General features: G+C 39.7%; 1 pseudogene; it reads left to right on the top strand.

Annotated features, from left to right (window-relative positions):
* Positions 1-16,285: 16,285 nt before the first annotated feature.
* Positions 16,286-16,696, top strand: LOC102519214 (annotated as a pseudogene).
* Positions 16,697-17,035: the final 339 nt, after the last annotated feature.

Below are 17,035 nucleotides of genomic sequence, written 5' to 3'. Positions count from 1 at the left end.
GAAGTAAGGGCAGTATGTTAGATGAGCTACTTGAATCTTACATAGTTACATCCTTTGTCTTGTTTGGGGGGTTTGGCAAGGTGGTAAGGACAGACAAAGTACGAGATTAAGCAGTAAGAAGGGGGGTTGATAAAGCAAGCTATTTACTGACTTGCATGTGGACATGTATGTGTAATTTCTGAATGTCCTGTGACCACTGACTCAATAACACGTTATGACAGTCGATGATGTTGGTAAATAGTATTCAATTTAAACTGTGCTACAGGTTACTTGACTGTGTTAAGGTCTCTGATGACCATAACTGAGTCACAGCTTTCCCCCAACAACTATCACTTGTTTCAGCAACTTCCCTCATATACAGGTGTCCAAACAAAAAATGCTACACTACACTAATAGTCATGGAAGCTTTATTTGAAACAGCTCAAAGGTAGAAACTATCCAAATGTCCATCAATGGGTAAATGGATATGCAAAGTACAGTGGCTCCATAAACTTTCATATAATTCTGCCACTGAAAGTAATAAAGTAAAATGGTGCAGCCACTGTGGAAAACAGTATGGTGGTTCCTCAAAACCTTAAACATAGAGTTAATGTATCATCTGTTGATTCAACTTCAGGGTATGAACCCAAAAGGTTTGAAAGCAGGGGCTGAAAAACATTTCTACAGCCATGTTCATACCAGCACTATTCACACTGGCCAAAAGACATAAGCAACCCAAGTGTCCATGGATGGATGATTCCATACACAAAATGTAATATATACACATTTAAATAGGATTCAGCCTTTAAAATGAAGGTAATTCTGACACATGCTATAATGTGGATGGACCTTGAAGTCATTCAAGGGAAACAAACCAAATCAAACCAAAAAAGGACAAACATTCTATGATTCTAAAATGAGGTATCCGTATAACTCTAATTCAATAACAAAACGTACAATGTACTTGCCAGGGGGTTAGGAGTTCATGTCTAATGGATACAGCTTCACTTGGGGAAACTGAAAAAGTAGTTGAGATGAGTGTTGAGAATATTTCTACAACAATGTAAATGTAGTTAATATCTAAAAACTATATGACATAAATGTAATGAAATTCTATACTTAAAGCAGTTTAAATGGTAAATGTTATATGGAATAGATTTAATCACAGTGAAAAAATGTGAAGCACTGATATTTGTTACAACATGGATGAAAAATGAAAATATCCTAAGAAAAAGAAGCCATACAGAAAAAGCCACCCAGAACATACTCATCTTGTGCCCTTTAATTCAATCAAAGTTGGGAAAATAAGGGAAAGTCTTGAGAACAGTTCCAGGGAAAAAAAAAAAAAAAAAAAAAAAAACACTGGATCAGATTGGGAAAACCCATTGCCATACAGTTGGAGCAGGTGCTGACAGTGGAACTGAGCCTGTGGACTGCATTATGAAGTGAAAATCATAATGAATCCTCATTTGGATGTTATGTGGTGACAGAGAGAATGTCTCTACTCAAGGTAAAAACACACTAGAGATTGTCATGAGAAGTGGCATACATGCTACATCAACGATGAGTGAGAAACCTGAGCCTATAGATGAAGAGGACACTGTACTGCTACTGCACCTTTTCTATATGTTTAAAATTATTGGAAAGTAAATAACTTTTAAATCAACCATGTCAAAGTCATTACAGAAAAGCAGAGAAAACATCAAACTTCACTATAGAGCCCAAGCCTTCTCCAGTTCCAGTTGTTCAAAAATGGTTAAGGTGATCACCCTTGCAAGAATCTACATACTATTGAGAGACACCATAAGATAATATCATAAGCAACTGTGTCTTGGCTGTTGTGAATGACTTGGATATGATAAAAAAAAAAGTGGCAAATTTGAATTCTACTCTTCCACATCAAAATACAAAAAATAAAAAAAAAACTGTTAAGAAGTAATAAATAACTTTAGTAAAGCTACATGATACAATACCAATACACAAAAATCAATTGACATTCTATACACTAATAAAGAATTTTCAGAAAGAGAAATTAATAAAGCAATCCCATTCAACAATTGGCACCAAAAAAAAAAAAAACACCTAGGAATAAAATTAATCAAGGATGTGAACGGCCTGCACATGAAAAGTTAGAAAACACTGATAAAGAAATTAAAGAAGACACATACAAAATACAAGTTGTGCTCATGCACTAGAGAACATTATTGTACACTCATGAAGCCTATGCAGTGCACACATCAACTGCAACACTCCACAAATTCAAGTGGCATTTTTTTCACAGAAACAAAAAACAAGAAATCCTACCATTTGTACGGAACAAAAAGAACCTGGAATAGCCTAAGCAACCTTGAAGAAGGGAGAACACAGTTGGAGGCGTCTCCCTCCCTGGCTTCAACACGACATTAGGAAGCCACAGTCACTGGCAGAGATACAGTAAGATATTGGCACAGAAATAGGGACAAGGACCAGAAGAACAGAATAGGGAGTGCAGAAATAAACCCATCTTTATGTTGTCAGTTAGTTCATGGCAAAAGAGCCCAGAACACAAAATGGGAAAAGGACAATCCCCTCAATAAACGGTGCCAAGAACATGGGACACCATACCCCAAAAAACGACACTAGACACTGTCAACACTAAACACAGAATCAAGTAAATCCGAAAATTTTCCACATCAAGCCCCTGCTGGACCCTCTGAAAATGGACCTCCTCAGTTGCAATCACACACAGGAAGCCTCTCCCCACTTTTCCCTCACCTTTTACTCCCACAGTGATGCCTCCTGGTGAATCTTGGAGATGTCTGGCTCCTGTCTGGGTGAACTTGGTTGGTCGAGCATTGTCCTGAAGCTGAGACCATGGCAGGTCCTGAGGAGACCCAGCCTCCACCAGCACTGCAGGAGCCAAGTTCCCACAGGAGCCAAACCCCGCAGTGAGACACGTGCACCTTGAGGGTCAGAGAACAGGCGTGGTGTCACCCACTGGCCAGCTGGGAACTGCAGGCCACAACCACTCAGTTTTTACCACTTACACCAAAATGTACTCTAAATTGTCCACAGACAATTATATAATGCATATCTGGAATTATTCTAAAATAAAACATATAAGAAAATCTGCATAACCTTGTCTAGATGATGAACTTTTACAAAAATCCCCAAGTCTATCCACAGAAGTAAAATTTATATCATAGAATTTTTAAATTAAAAATTTAAACTCTGTTAATGACCTTATTCAGAAAACCTAAAGACAAGACACATACTGAGAAACATTAATTTACAAAACACATAACTGATTATGGATTTGGACTAAAATTACACCAAGAACTTTACAACAAACACCCCAATAAAAACAGGTAAAGATCTTAACAAACACCTCTCCAAAGAAAACACACAGATAGTAAATACGCATATAAAAGTGTTCTCAAAAATCATACATCAGTAAGAAATTGCAAGTTGAAACAACGATGATATAACACTGCACACTTATTAGAACCACTAAACTCCAAACAATGACATTACTTGTGATTGATGGAAGATGAAGAAACACAGGAACTCTCCCTCACTGCAAGTAGAATGCATGTGTGGCTACTTTGAAAGACAGTTGGGCAGTATTTTCCAAAGCTAGTCAATGCTCGCCTGAGAATCCAACATTGCACCTCTAATATTTAGACAATTGCTTTGATAAAGTGTCCAAAAAAAACTAGCATGCAGTTATGCACAGCAACTCTACTCATAACGGCTAAAATATGAGGATGTCCTTCTGTGAATGAATACATAAACAAGTTGGGGTACACCCATGGAAAGAGGGCAAATGACACCCTAAAATACATCTCTTTGGCATGAAGATTACAATGGGCAGATTTCTTAAAAAATAAGACACATGAGACTCTATGAAACCCAAGTCAAGTCTGCCTTTTGTGAGGCAAATTTACATTTATAAGGGAACTCTCCATTTGAAAAGTAATCTCCCTTTCTGTACCAGGAATAGAAGGAAGACTAAACCTCAGAAAACTTGTCAATCGAGAAGGCTAAGATTTAAATCTATATGATGAACATAACCTTCCTTTCTTTTGGTGTTAGAGGAAGATGGTATTTCAGGTGATGTCTTGGGCCATCTCAGGGAATTACTCAATTTCCTGGGCATCTCCCATGCTTAAAGTAGCTACACAAGTTATTGAACTTGTTTGTACAATTATGTAAAGGTAGTTAATACCACAAAAATGTGTACTTGAAATGATTTCAATTAAAAGTGTCATAGGTATTTTTAATCACAGTGAAAATCATGTAGGAATGTAGAATTGATACAACTTACAACATTAACAAACACTGAAAAGATCCCTAGTGAAAACAGCCGTAAAGAAAAGTTCTCCCAGATACATGGTCATCGCGTGTGCTTTACATCCATCAAGGTTGTCAAAGTGAGAGTCTCAGTAACAAACCCAGAAACAGAGAACCAGCAGCTGCACCAAGTGGTGATAGCTGAAGGGGCCGGCGGGTCACACAGTGATGTGGATGCCACACGGCTTCTTCACTGGTGGTTATATGATGGCTCCTCAGGAGACTACCCCTGTTTGGGGTAAAACACCCCACAGTATTTTGTATAAAGTGGCAACTGTAAGTAGTTTTTACCATCATAGAAATTACTGGAAAGTCCATTACTTTTCAAAACCATATCAATACCACAGCAGAAAAGTTGATAAGACAGACATCAAACCTTGCTATAGAAGCCAAGACTCACCCAGACCAAGGTCAACTGAAGTTGTGATGCTCATCGCCCTTGTAGGAATCCACTTGTTATTAAGAGGCACTGTGGGAGGAGTACACCAGTAGCCAGCAAGTCTTGGATTCTGTGCATGACCAGGGATGCAGGAGAAGCAGTGAGATTTTAAAATTACAATTTTCCACAACACTTAACAAAGTTATTAAAATAAATAAATTCAGTAAAGTTAAATATGACATCAATGTACAAAAATCAGTTGCATTTCTATACACTAATAATAACCCATCAGAAGGAAAATTCAAGGAAACAATCACATTTATAATTGTATCAAAAAGAAGAAAATAACTAGGAACAAATTTAACCAAGGATGTGAAAGACCTGCACACAAAAAACTGTGAACCATTGAGTAAGAAGTTAAAGAAGACACAAATAAACAGAAAAATATTCTGTACTCATGGATTGGAAGAATTACTAGTATTAAATTATTTATTCTACCCACAACTGTCAACAAATTCACTGTAACATCAATATAATGTTCAATGATATGTTTCATTGAAATAGAAAGAACAACCCTACTATTAATATAGAACAACTAAGGACCCTGAACAGCCAAAGAAGTTCTGAGAAAGAAGGACACAACTGGAGGCATCTCCCTCCCTAGCATCAAACTGTATCACGGAGCTGTAGTCACCACAACAGTGAGGAACTGGCACAAACACAGACACACGGATGAGAGTAACAGCATAAAGAGCCCAGAGATAAACCCGCATGGCTGTGGCCAGTTAATTCATGAAAATTGGGCCAAGGACATACAAAGAGGGAGGGACACTCCCGTCAATAAATATTGCCAGGAAAATGGGGCACCAAGCACCAAAGAACATCACTGGTGACCATCTCCAATGCACACAAAACTAACTAAGACCCCACAGTTCTCCACATCAACCTCTTTCTGAGGTTCCTTTGAAGACAGAACTCCCCTGAACAGTCAGCTGCACACAGGAAGCTTCTCCCTACTAAGTCTTTTTTTCCTCTTATGGCACCTTTTCACAGCGATGCCCAAGAAAACTCAGCCCATGACAGCATGGACACAGTCCCACTGTCTAGAGACAAAGCCCTGACAGTCCTGAAGAGACAAAGCCCCTACCGGCTGTGCAAGCAGCCAAGTCCATGGGCAGAATGCACCTGTGCCCTGTGGGTCAGAGGTGGACTTGGCGCCCCACTGTGGACCATAAAAAAAGTTCAGGGGACGCTGAGCTCACAAAGCCCAGAGACTTCATCCTGAATGCAGTTCTGCTATATGAAGTGCCTTTGGAAAACCAAACTGAAACACAGCCAAATAGCTCACTATGCTGTCTCAAAAACTGGCTAAGGAGCAATTAATTAAAAAATGTATAGAATGAAGAGAACATAGACACAAATTTTACAACTGATAGCGAAGTTCACTCAAGATTGCCTGTAGACAAATTTAAATGGCAAAAACTATAAAAATCTTAAAAGGGAAAGGGAGAAAATCTGTAAGACCCTGGGCCTGGTGATGGGTTTTAACTTGCAACCACAAATGCCAGTCTACAAATCAACACAAAATTAATAACGTAGACTTTATAGAACTAGAAACTTCTACTCTGTGAAAGGTCTTATTCATAAAGGCAAAAGAGAAACCACAAACTAGGAGAAAGTATTTGCAAAACGCGCATCTGATAAAGGATTTGTACTCAAGTTATACCAATAAAATCTAGAACAAACAGCCCCATTAAAAGTGGGTAAAGATAGAAACAGACATCTGGCTAAAGAAGGTATACAGATAGAAAATAATCATACAAAAATATACTCAAGATCCTACTGGAAGACAGGTGCGGCCAACTTTGGAAGACAGTTTGGCAGTTTCTTCCAAAGCTAAACAGTCTCAGCTTAGAATCCAAAAAAATTATCTCTTGAATTTAGTCAACTGCTTTGAAAAACTGTTCAAACAAAAACTAACATCAAGTAACGCACAGGTCTATCCATAATGGCTTAGAAACTCAAGTGATCAGTACGTCCTGAATTATTTGAGGCCAAGAGTACAATCAGTAGATAAGTTTCTGGCAGATGTTCTGGGTGACTTCATCAGATCAAAACTCAGGATTTGATTCAGGCTGAGATGTGATAAAATAGGTCACAATTTCTGAATGGGCTCCTGGCTCCATTGGACAGAGCTCTCTTGCCAATACTCACTCCATGTTGATTTTCCTTTGACAAGTGAAAGAAGCAGTCTGGAGAGGCTACATATGCACTATGTGACCCAATTTATATGAAATTTGGGGAAAGGGAAAACTAACAGGTGGTAAACAGGTCATGCGGGAGTTTTGAAATGTTCCATACGATACTTAGTGATGGACATTTGCCATTATGCATTTGTCTAAACCCATAGGTTTTTATGACCCAACAAGTCAGTTAAGTGATCAAGTAAGTGGTAGTGTCACAGGATGGAGTACAAGATGTAACACAGGCTCTGTATTAGAGACGTATGAAAACACTCACTGCTGCTGGTGGAGCAGAAGGTGCCAGCTTCAGTAACTGCAGGAATGAATGGAACGTGCAGACTACAGGGAAAACGTACTGCACGTAAACAGTGGGATCTGTAAGATCCATCCCACAGGGGCAGGAGCTAAGAACACTGAAACCACTCATCTGAAGCAGAATGAGAAACGAATTGAATGGGTGGAAGCTGGTGGGAATAGGATTCTACTGTCTGACTGGGAGTTACAGATAAGCGGGGGGGGGGAAGATGTACACTGTCCATATGATAATGAACCAAGCTGGAGGCATCAGTATAAGCCCGTCTTCTGCTTAATATGAACACAGACATTTCCACATAGAAATCTTTATAATTAGGAGTGTATACTACTGGGGAGGGGGAAATTTCACTCTCTCTCCCTCTTGACTTCTTGTGGCTGGACTAATAATAAAACTAACACAAGACAGAGCCACAGGAGGAAAAGAAATTTTAATTCCTACACACAAAAGTCTCATAGAAATGGGAAGTAAGAGGTAGTGCAGACAGGCCGATTTTATACATCTAGAAAACTATAAATGTATTAGGAATTCACAGCCCAAGGAAATGTAGCTTTTGTGTATTCAATGAAGAATCTAAACAGAGTTTGGGCTTGGGGTGGTAAATTAAAGAAGTTACAAGTTATGTTTATATGCATCTCTGAACCTTTCACGTAACAGACTTATTTCCTGCTTTTACAGAGATAGAGTGGGGGTCAGAGTGTCCCTCTTGCTTTGGCTATTTCTAAGTAACTTAAATTTAAAATACTATGTGGTTGTGGCAGATTGGGGATGGGGAACGGTACTCCCTGAGCAACAACAATACACTAAGGTTGGAACACATGCACACATTTCCTTGCATTGTCATCTGAGAGCATTTTCCTTCCATATGTAAGTTCTTAATACCATTCTCTAATAAAAGGAATCAGGACTCTTTGAAGAAATGGCTTATATAGGACTAAGAGTCAATATATGAGCCAGGATTACCTTGAATCTTGTATCAGAAAGTAAGGAAGTACCAGGGGAAAAAATCCAAAATATGGAATGACCTCAAAGGAAACAGGAGCCAATGAAAGAGTTCTTAGTAGCCAAAGCAGGAATGAACTGAGCAACCAAACCTGTAGTGCTGGGTTATAACCAAAAGATTTAAATAACTATCCAGGTGTCCACAGTGGTGAAGTTAAATGATGACATAGTTTAGTTTTGTTTTGTTTTTAATAAATGAGATTGAATAGAAAACTCCTATGCAGAAGTGTTCCTAATAATCCATGACATCCATCAAGGAGGTGAAGCTTATGCCCCCTCTCCTGAAGTGTAGGTATCACATAGTGACCTCCTCCTGTTTAGGTCAGAAGCAAGGAAAGTCTGAGATCCCACTGCTGGGCATGTATCCAGACGAGCACTCTAATGTGAAAAGATACTTCTTTTTTTTTACCACAGTGGGCAACATTAAATTGGGGGGGGGGAAATTGTGTTTTCAACAAATGGTGCCAGGCAATTATCTATCCAGTAAATTTCTTTTTCATTTCCAAGAGAAATGGAATTGGAACCTTGCTTCATACCACATGAAAAATTAACTCAAGATACATAAAAAGCTTAAATTTAAAGAGAGTTAAAGTGACAATCAGCCCTCATCTGCTGATTCCACATTTGCAGAATCAGTCACCTTCAGATAAAAAAAAAGTAACAATTTGAGAAAGTTCCATAAAGAAAAACTTGAATTTGTGGCATGCCGGAAACTATTTAAATAACATTATATTTTCTTCACAATTTTTTACATATCATTTACATTGTATTATTTATTATAAATGATCTAGAGATAATTTTAAATATACAGGAAGATGTGCTTAGATTATTTGCAAATACTACACCACTTTATATAATGGATTCGAGCGACAACAGATATTTAGTATCCACAGGGTGTCCTGGAACCAATACCTCACAGAGAGGGAGGGAAGCTATATAAACTCTCAAAGAAACAATGGAGATAAGTCATCATGACCTTGGATTTAGCAATTTCTTTAGATCTGATAACAAACACAAACAAGGAAAGAAAAACATAAATTGCCTTTCCTCAAAATTAAAAACTTTTGTACATCAAACATGCTATCCAGAAACTGAAAGACAGCACACAAAATCAAAGAAAATATTTGTACATTATATACTTCAAAAAAAATTAATCAAGAATACATCAAGAACTTTTACAACTCATTAAAAAAATTCATTTTTCACATAGTAAAAGGACTTAAATAGACCCTTCTCTATACGTAAACTAAAAAAAAGTACAGTATATTGTATATATGTATTTACATGCATTATAATGTATATGTGGAATCAAACAGTAATGATTCTACATAATAAAAATGAAAAAGTAAAAAGCATCAATAAATAAATAAAATTAGATGTACATTTAAAAACAATAGGCCCTTTTCCAGACAAGACGAATAGTCAACAAGCACATGAAAAGATGTTAAAAATCAGTTGTGATGGAAATGCAAATTAATACTATAATGCAGTACATTTTCAATCACACTAGAAGCCCTACAATCAAGAAAACTGAAAACAACAAATATTGGCAAAAACGTAGAGAAGTTGAAACCTTTAAACATTACTTGAAAAATTAGACTATGGTACAGCCCATGTGTACAGTTTGTCATTTCCTCAAAAAGATTAAAAAAAAAAAAGTTCCCTTATGGTTCAACAGATCCACTCCTAGATATAGACCCTGAAACATTAAAAACAGGTGTTCAAACAAAAAAAATTATGTACAAGTATTCATAGTAGCACTATTCACAATGGTCCAAAAGGTAAAACAATTGAAATATCCATCAAAGGCTAAACAGATAAACAAATAGGATATATACATAAACTGCCATATTAATCTGCCATATAAAGGAATAAAATGGTGCAGCCACAGTTGAGAACCATATGGGAGTTCCTCAAAAACTCAAACATGGGGTTAGCATATGATCCATTAATTCCACTTCAGGGTATATATTAAAAATATTTGAAAGCAGGAACTGGAACAGAAATGGGTACACCCACATTCATAACTGCACTATCACAATAGTAAAAGGTGGAAGTGACTCAACTGTCCATCAATGGATGAATGGACAAACTAAATGTGGTAAAACACAATGGGATACTACCTAGCCTTAAAAACTAAGGAAATTATGACACATGCTACAACATGGATAAACCTTGAAGTCACTATGCTAAGTGAAATAAAACAGTCACAGGACAAATGTTAAATGATTCCACTTATATAAAGTATCCAGAGAAGCCAAATTCAGAGATGGAAAGAATGTCATTGCCAGGGGCTGAGGGGAGTTAGTGTTTAATGGATACAGAGTTTCACTCGGGGAAAATGAGTAAGTTCTGGAGATGGATGTTGAGATATCTGTAAAAAAAAAAAAAATTGTGAATTTAGTTAATACCATAGAATGGTATATTTAAATGGTAAATGCTATGTTCTGTATTTTTACTGACAATGAAAAATGTGAATGAATCACTAATGATACATGTTACAACTTAGATGAAGATTGAAAACATTCTGAGTGAAAGAAGCCACAGAGAAGAGGCCACCCAGATCGTATTCATCTTGTGTGCTTTAAATCCATTAAGATTTTGAAAAAGAGGGAAATTCTCAGTAATAGTTTCAGAAAAAGAAAACTGGCACAGAATGGAAAAAAGGATTTCCATAAATTGGGGCAATGGAGAAGGCTGAAGTGGGCCTGTGGATGGGGTTACAAGGTGAACCATAAAATTTTTTTCATTTGGGGTTTATGTACTAGTTCCTTCAGAGAGTATCCCAGTTTTAGGCAATACCCACTGGAGTATTTTATGTGAGGTGGCAAATGTGAGTACTGCACAATGCTATTTAAAGTAATTTATATGTTTGAAATTACTAGAAACTAATTTACTTTTTAAAACAACCATGTCAACACCATGCCAAAAAAGCAGAGAAGATATTGGATTTCCTTATAGAGGCCAGTCCTTTACCAGATCCAGTTCACCCAAAGTGCTGATGCTAATCGCCCTTGTAGGAGTCCACATGTAATTTAGAGGCACTGTGGGAAGATTAGGAGCCCCTGTGTTTTAAGTGCTGTGGATGACCTTTATGTGGTCCAAAAAGGGCAATTTCTGATTTCTAGTTTTCCACAACAAGCCATCAAAAAACTGTTAGAACTAATGAATGATTTCAGTATAGGTACAAGGTACAAAATCAACACACAAAAATCAGTTGTCTTTCTATACATTAATAATGAAACATCAGAAAAAGTTTTTTTTATCTCATTTACAATTGCATGCAAAAAATCACCTGGCAATAAACTTAATCAAGGGTGTGAAAGACCTGAACACTGAAAATTCTAAGACACTGAGGAAAAAAACTGAACAAATAAAAGGAAAAATATTCTGTGCTCATGGATAGAAAGAATACTGTTAAAGTGTCCAGTCTACCCAAAGTGGTGCTCAAATTCAAAGCAAGCCTCATCAAATCACTATGCCCTACACCAGAAAATAACAGAACATTGTGAGTTGACTATACTTCAATGAAATAAAATACACTTCAGTGGCACTTTTCACAGAAACAGAACAAATATTCCTAACATTTATGTGGAAACACAAAGGATTCTGAACAACCAGGATTCTACGAAAGGAGAACAGGCTGGAGGCATCTCCCTCCCTCACTTCCTACTCCATTATGAAACTACAGTCACCAAAAAAGTGTGGAATTGGCACAAAAACAAGGAAATGGACCAGAGAGAGCCCAGAAATAAACCTATGGGTATGTGGTCAGTTAATTCACAAGAAAGGAGCAAGGAACCTACACCAGGGAAAGGATGGTCCCCTCAACAAGTGGTGCTGGGAAAACTGGCCACCACACGACGAAGAAGGGGACTTCACACTCTACACCACACACAAAACCTGACTAAAACCCACAGTTCCCCACCTGTAGCCCTTGCTCTCCCAGGGCCTCTGAGGAAGGATTCCCCTCAGCAGTTAGCCACTCACAGGAAAGTTCTCCTCAAGTTTCCTCACATTTCCTTTCTCCTCACCTTCCCTTCAGTGCAGCACCTCCTGTTGGGCCCTGAGGAGATTGGGCTTCCCTCAGCATGGGCAGAACCCCCTGTTGTCCCAAAGCTTCAGCAGGTCCAGAGGAGACCTGGCTCCAGTCAGCTGCGCAGGAAGACAAGTCTGAGGGCAGAAAGCGTGTTCCCGCCACAGGTTGGGGAGGCGGGCTCTGGGCCCTGCCAGCCAATGGGAAGGCCGGCTGCCCTCACATCCAGCGGAAGCCCCGCCCCGAGGGCGGCTCAGCTCAGTCCACTACACTATGCACAGGAAAGCAGACCAGGCTGCCCTCACAGCCCGGGGCCCCGCCCCCTGAGAAGAGTTCCGCTGAATCTTTTAAACTGGGAATTCAAACTAAAATAGAGCCAAATATCCCTAAATTCTCCAAATAGTTAAGGAGCAAGTAAATGGAAGCCATATGGAATGAACCGAATGGAAACACAAACTTTACAGCTTACAACAAATTTACTCAAATTTATTCATACACATTTAAAACCCAAAACTATGAGAGTCATAGAGATAAACAGAAGAAAATCTACATGACCTTCATTTGGTCATGTATATTATGACCTTTGAGTTTCATTACAACACATAAAGCCAATCCACAAAGAAGTAAGATAATGGACTTTATAAAATTAAACACTTCTACTCGGAAAGACCTGATTCAGAAAACCAAGACAAGCCACAAAACTGTGAGAAAACTATTTACAAAACACACATCTGATAAATGATTTGGATTAAAAATATTCAAAGAACTCTAAAATAAATCCATTAAAATGTGTAAAGATCTCAACAGACACCCGACCCAAAAAGAAATATAGATAATAAATAAGCACACAAAATATGCCATTAGGGAATTACTAATTAAAATCAAAAGAGATCATGACACACCTGTTAGAACTGCTAAACTCCAAAAATATGACAATCCCATTGCTGGTGGTGAGGAACAACAGAACTCTCCCTCATTGCTGGTAGAACGCATGCACAGCCACTTTGTAAGACAGGTTGGCAGTTTTTCCCAAAGCTAAACATGTCTCACCTTGAGATTCAACAGTCCAGCTTCCAGTATTTAGGCAAGTGCTTTGAAAAACTGTCCAAACAAACTGGGATTCAGTTATGCACAGCGGCTCTGCTCATAATGGCTAAAAACTTGAAATCAGGATGTCCTTCAATAGATGAATGCATAAGCAATTTAGGGTACATCCATGTCAAAGAGAACAGAATAAGGCACCCCAAAATAGGTTTCTTTGGCATAGGATTAGTTTAGTCTAACTAATTAAAAAAAAAAATCTTAGACTAGAAATAGAAGGCTGATTAAACCTCAACTAACTTATCTATAGAGAAGTCTTGACTTAAATCTGCATAACAAACACACCCTTGTTTACTGAGCTTTCATAGTAACCAGCCATAAATGACTTATTCCCTTCCCCAAGGTCTTGCTTTTGTTTTTAACTAAACATCATATTTAAACTGATGCCTTTGGCCACCTTAAGGAGGGACTCAGTTTTCCTGAGTATCTCCCCTGTATATTAAAGGGATACAAGTTATTAAACTTGTTTCTATTTCTCCCAGTAATGTCTTATCAGAGGGTGGGGGTGGGGGTTCTTATCCAAGAATCTAGAAGGGGAGAGGGAAAACTGGTTTTCCTCCCATACACATGCAATGGAATACCACTCAACAATAGAAATAAAACCATCAACCCATGGAAAGACATGGCTAGATCTTACTTGCATATTACTAAGTGAAAGAATCCAGTCTGAGGAGGCTGCACACAGTATGACCCCATTTATGATAATTATGGAAAAGTGAAAACTACATACATAAGCAGATCATGGGCTGGGGGTGGGGGGTTGAAGCATTCCATGCAATACTTTAGGATGGACACCTGTCACTATGAGTATGTCTACACCCATACATTTGTACAGCCCAAAGGTCAATCATAATCTATTCAAATTTAGTTGTTTAGGTTGTAGGAGTGTCGCAGGATGGAATACACAAAGTGACAGAATCTAAATATTAGAAATAGGGGGAAATACTCACAGTCAGTAGTGGGCAAGAGGTGTTGACCTAGATTAACTTTTGAAATGTACAGAATCATTTTGCAAAGGCAAAATGGACTATTGTTAAACTATGGGCTTTATATTATAAAGTTCTTTCTGGGGTGTAGTAGCTAACAATTCTGAAACCACTGTGAATGTAACCTGGCAAAGAGAAATTAGTTGATAAAGGGCAGATGGTGGGAGCCAGGCTCCTCACTGTGGGAATGGAAAGTCACCGATAAGCAAGGGAAGAGCCTTGGCCCTCATACTCCTGGATCTGAGCTTCCTGGGTGGATGGTGTGGGGAGTGGACTGGCTGGAGGAAGGCACCGATCTTTACCCTGGGAAAGCCCTACAGACGTAGGAACTTCATACCCCTTCCTTCCCCCCATACCTGCTGGAAACACTCAGACCTCTGAATTCAGCCAATGCAGCTTCTAAGACATTCTCACCCTCAGGCAGATAAAAGAGCATGACGGTCTTCCACTATCCCCAACCTGCCCCAGGATCCGGACCCTGGAAGGTGGAGCCAGGACGGGGTACCTGTATCTCTGACCAGCAGGTCAGAGCAAGGAAGAAGACCAATCCTGAGGGTAGGGGTCTCCTGAAGTCTATGAGCGCAGTGCCCTGATGGGGTTCATTCCTGTGGGGACATGGGCGGGGCTTGCAGTGGTTCTATTTTCCACCTGAGCCCCTTGGATGAAGCCAGGGCTGCAATGGGCTCTGGGGTCCCCTGGTGGTGTTTCAAACTCTGACACAGCAGCTTTACAAAGGAACAGGAGAGTGAAGCTGAGCACCTGACAGCCACTCCTCTCTGACTCTAAGCTGCTTCCATCAGGACCACAGTCCCCTGCATGGAGTCTGTAAATCACCCACCCCTACCTGGCCTTTCCTCTTCCTCCCTGGATCCCTCTCTCAGGCCAGATGCATCTGTCCATCCACTGCATCCCCTCTCACCTTGGGGATAACAAATCTGCTATTACCCACCTGCTCCCACCTGGCCGCTCCTCTTTCCCTCTGGACCCTTCTCCCAGGTCAGATACATCTGTCCAACCACTATGTCCCCCTCTCAACTTGTGGCTAAGAAGTCCCTCACAAGACTGTGATCCTACCACTCCTCACACCCCAGGAGGCAGCCCCGCCTCCACTGGTTGCTGAGACCAGAAACCTGGGGCCTCCCAGTCCCCCACTTTCCTTGTGCCCCAGCGACTGTCAGCTTTCTCCAGAGTCTATGGCCAGTTCCCACAGGACTTGCCCTCTACAGCCCTGGCCCAAGCTGAATTTTGTTAGTGGCTCCTCCATCAGGCCCTGAAAAAGCTCCCACTCCCACGGTGCATCTCACATCCCATTCTAACTTTCTGAAACATCAATGAGATAGTGACTATCTCCCACCTGTAATCCCTCAAAGCTTCTCCACTTTGGCTGGGCTGTCTGCTGGGAGAGACATCCGCAAGGGCCCTGACAGTCCCAGGCACCCCCACTAGGCTGCTGGCTCCTAGGTTCCCTGGCACTGAGCACCTCAGCAGGCCAACTGATACAGTCCAAAACCCCAGAACTGCTCACCTCAGGAGGGGCTGGTACTGCAGCAGCTCCATCAAAGAGATCAGAGAAGGGCTCCCCAGCTGAGACACAAACAGTCCTCTTTTGTCTTTAAAATCAAATCCCTCTTACCAAGTGGATGAGAAGTTGATCTGTGAACTAAGTTCCCACTTCTCCAGTGTTTGACCACTGAATAAAGCTTGTGCTGCATTGATATCAGCTTCAGTTTTGTTTTTTGGCTGCACGAACCCAAACTAGCGTCTATTCTATACTCTCTTTTAATTATTTTAATTCTTGTCCTTTTACTAATAACAAGCATTATTGAAAATAACCTCCTGGAGTCCCATGCTATGTGAGTGGGGCTAGTGTACCAGATAGTTGTCCCCAGGGGCAGCAAGAGAAAAGAGTTAGACATGTCGTCTTTGATCAAGAAGGTGACCAGCACCACCAAAGCCCTAGCAGCCATTGGTCCCTATAGTCAGGCTGTGTCAGTCAACAGGATCATTTGAATTTCAGGACAGCTAGGCATGGACCCTGCAAGTGGACAGCTTGTGCTGGGAGAGGTGGCAGAAGCAGCTAAACAGGCTCTTACAAACATAGGTGAAATTCTGAAAGCTGCAGGCTGTGACTTCACAAATGTGGTAAAAACTCTTTTGCTTGTTGTCATAAATGACTTCAGTACTGTCAATGACATCTACAAAGAGTATTTCAAGAATAGTTTTCCTGGGAGAGCTGCCTACCAGGTTGCTGCTTTGCCCAAAGGAAGCTGTGTTGAGATTGAAGCAGTAGCTGTCCAAGAACCTCTTCAGATGGCACCACTCTGAGTGGACCTAGTGTTACTTGTCTGGAATTTTAATAATGTTTTTCAATTAATGACTTAATTTTTATAATTGATGTTGGGAAGTATAAGGTTGATGGGCATATCTGAAGTTATGATGGAAATTCCATATAATAAGGGGGAGTGAACATGAATTGAAGATTAATGATGAATATAGTTACTGATGTTGTCAGTTACACTTATATATAACACTGGTATTGCTGAGAAAAGAGACACGCATTACATAGTTACTCAGATAAATAAAAGTAAAGGTAAGTAACATGTAGGAAAGATGAGTCACTAATTCCTGAGAAATAATAAAGAGCACTCCTAATTCAATTAAACC

The sequence above is a fragment of the Camelus ferus genome, chromosome X (assembly GCF_009834535.1).
Source record: "Camelus ferus isolate YT-003-E chromosome X, BCGSAC_Cfer_1.0, whole genome shotgun sequence".
In the NCBI taxonomy this organism is placed as follows: domain Eukaryota; kingdom Metazoa; phylum Chordata; class Mammalia; order Artiodactyla; family Camelidae; genus Camelus; species Camelus ferus.
Note: the sequence above shows the minus strand (reverse complement) of the source record. Positions and strands in the feature narration are given on the sequence as shown.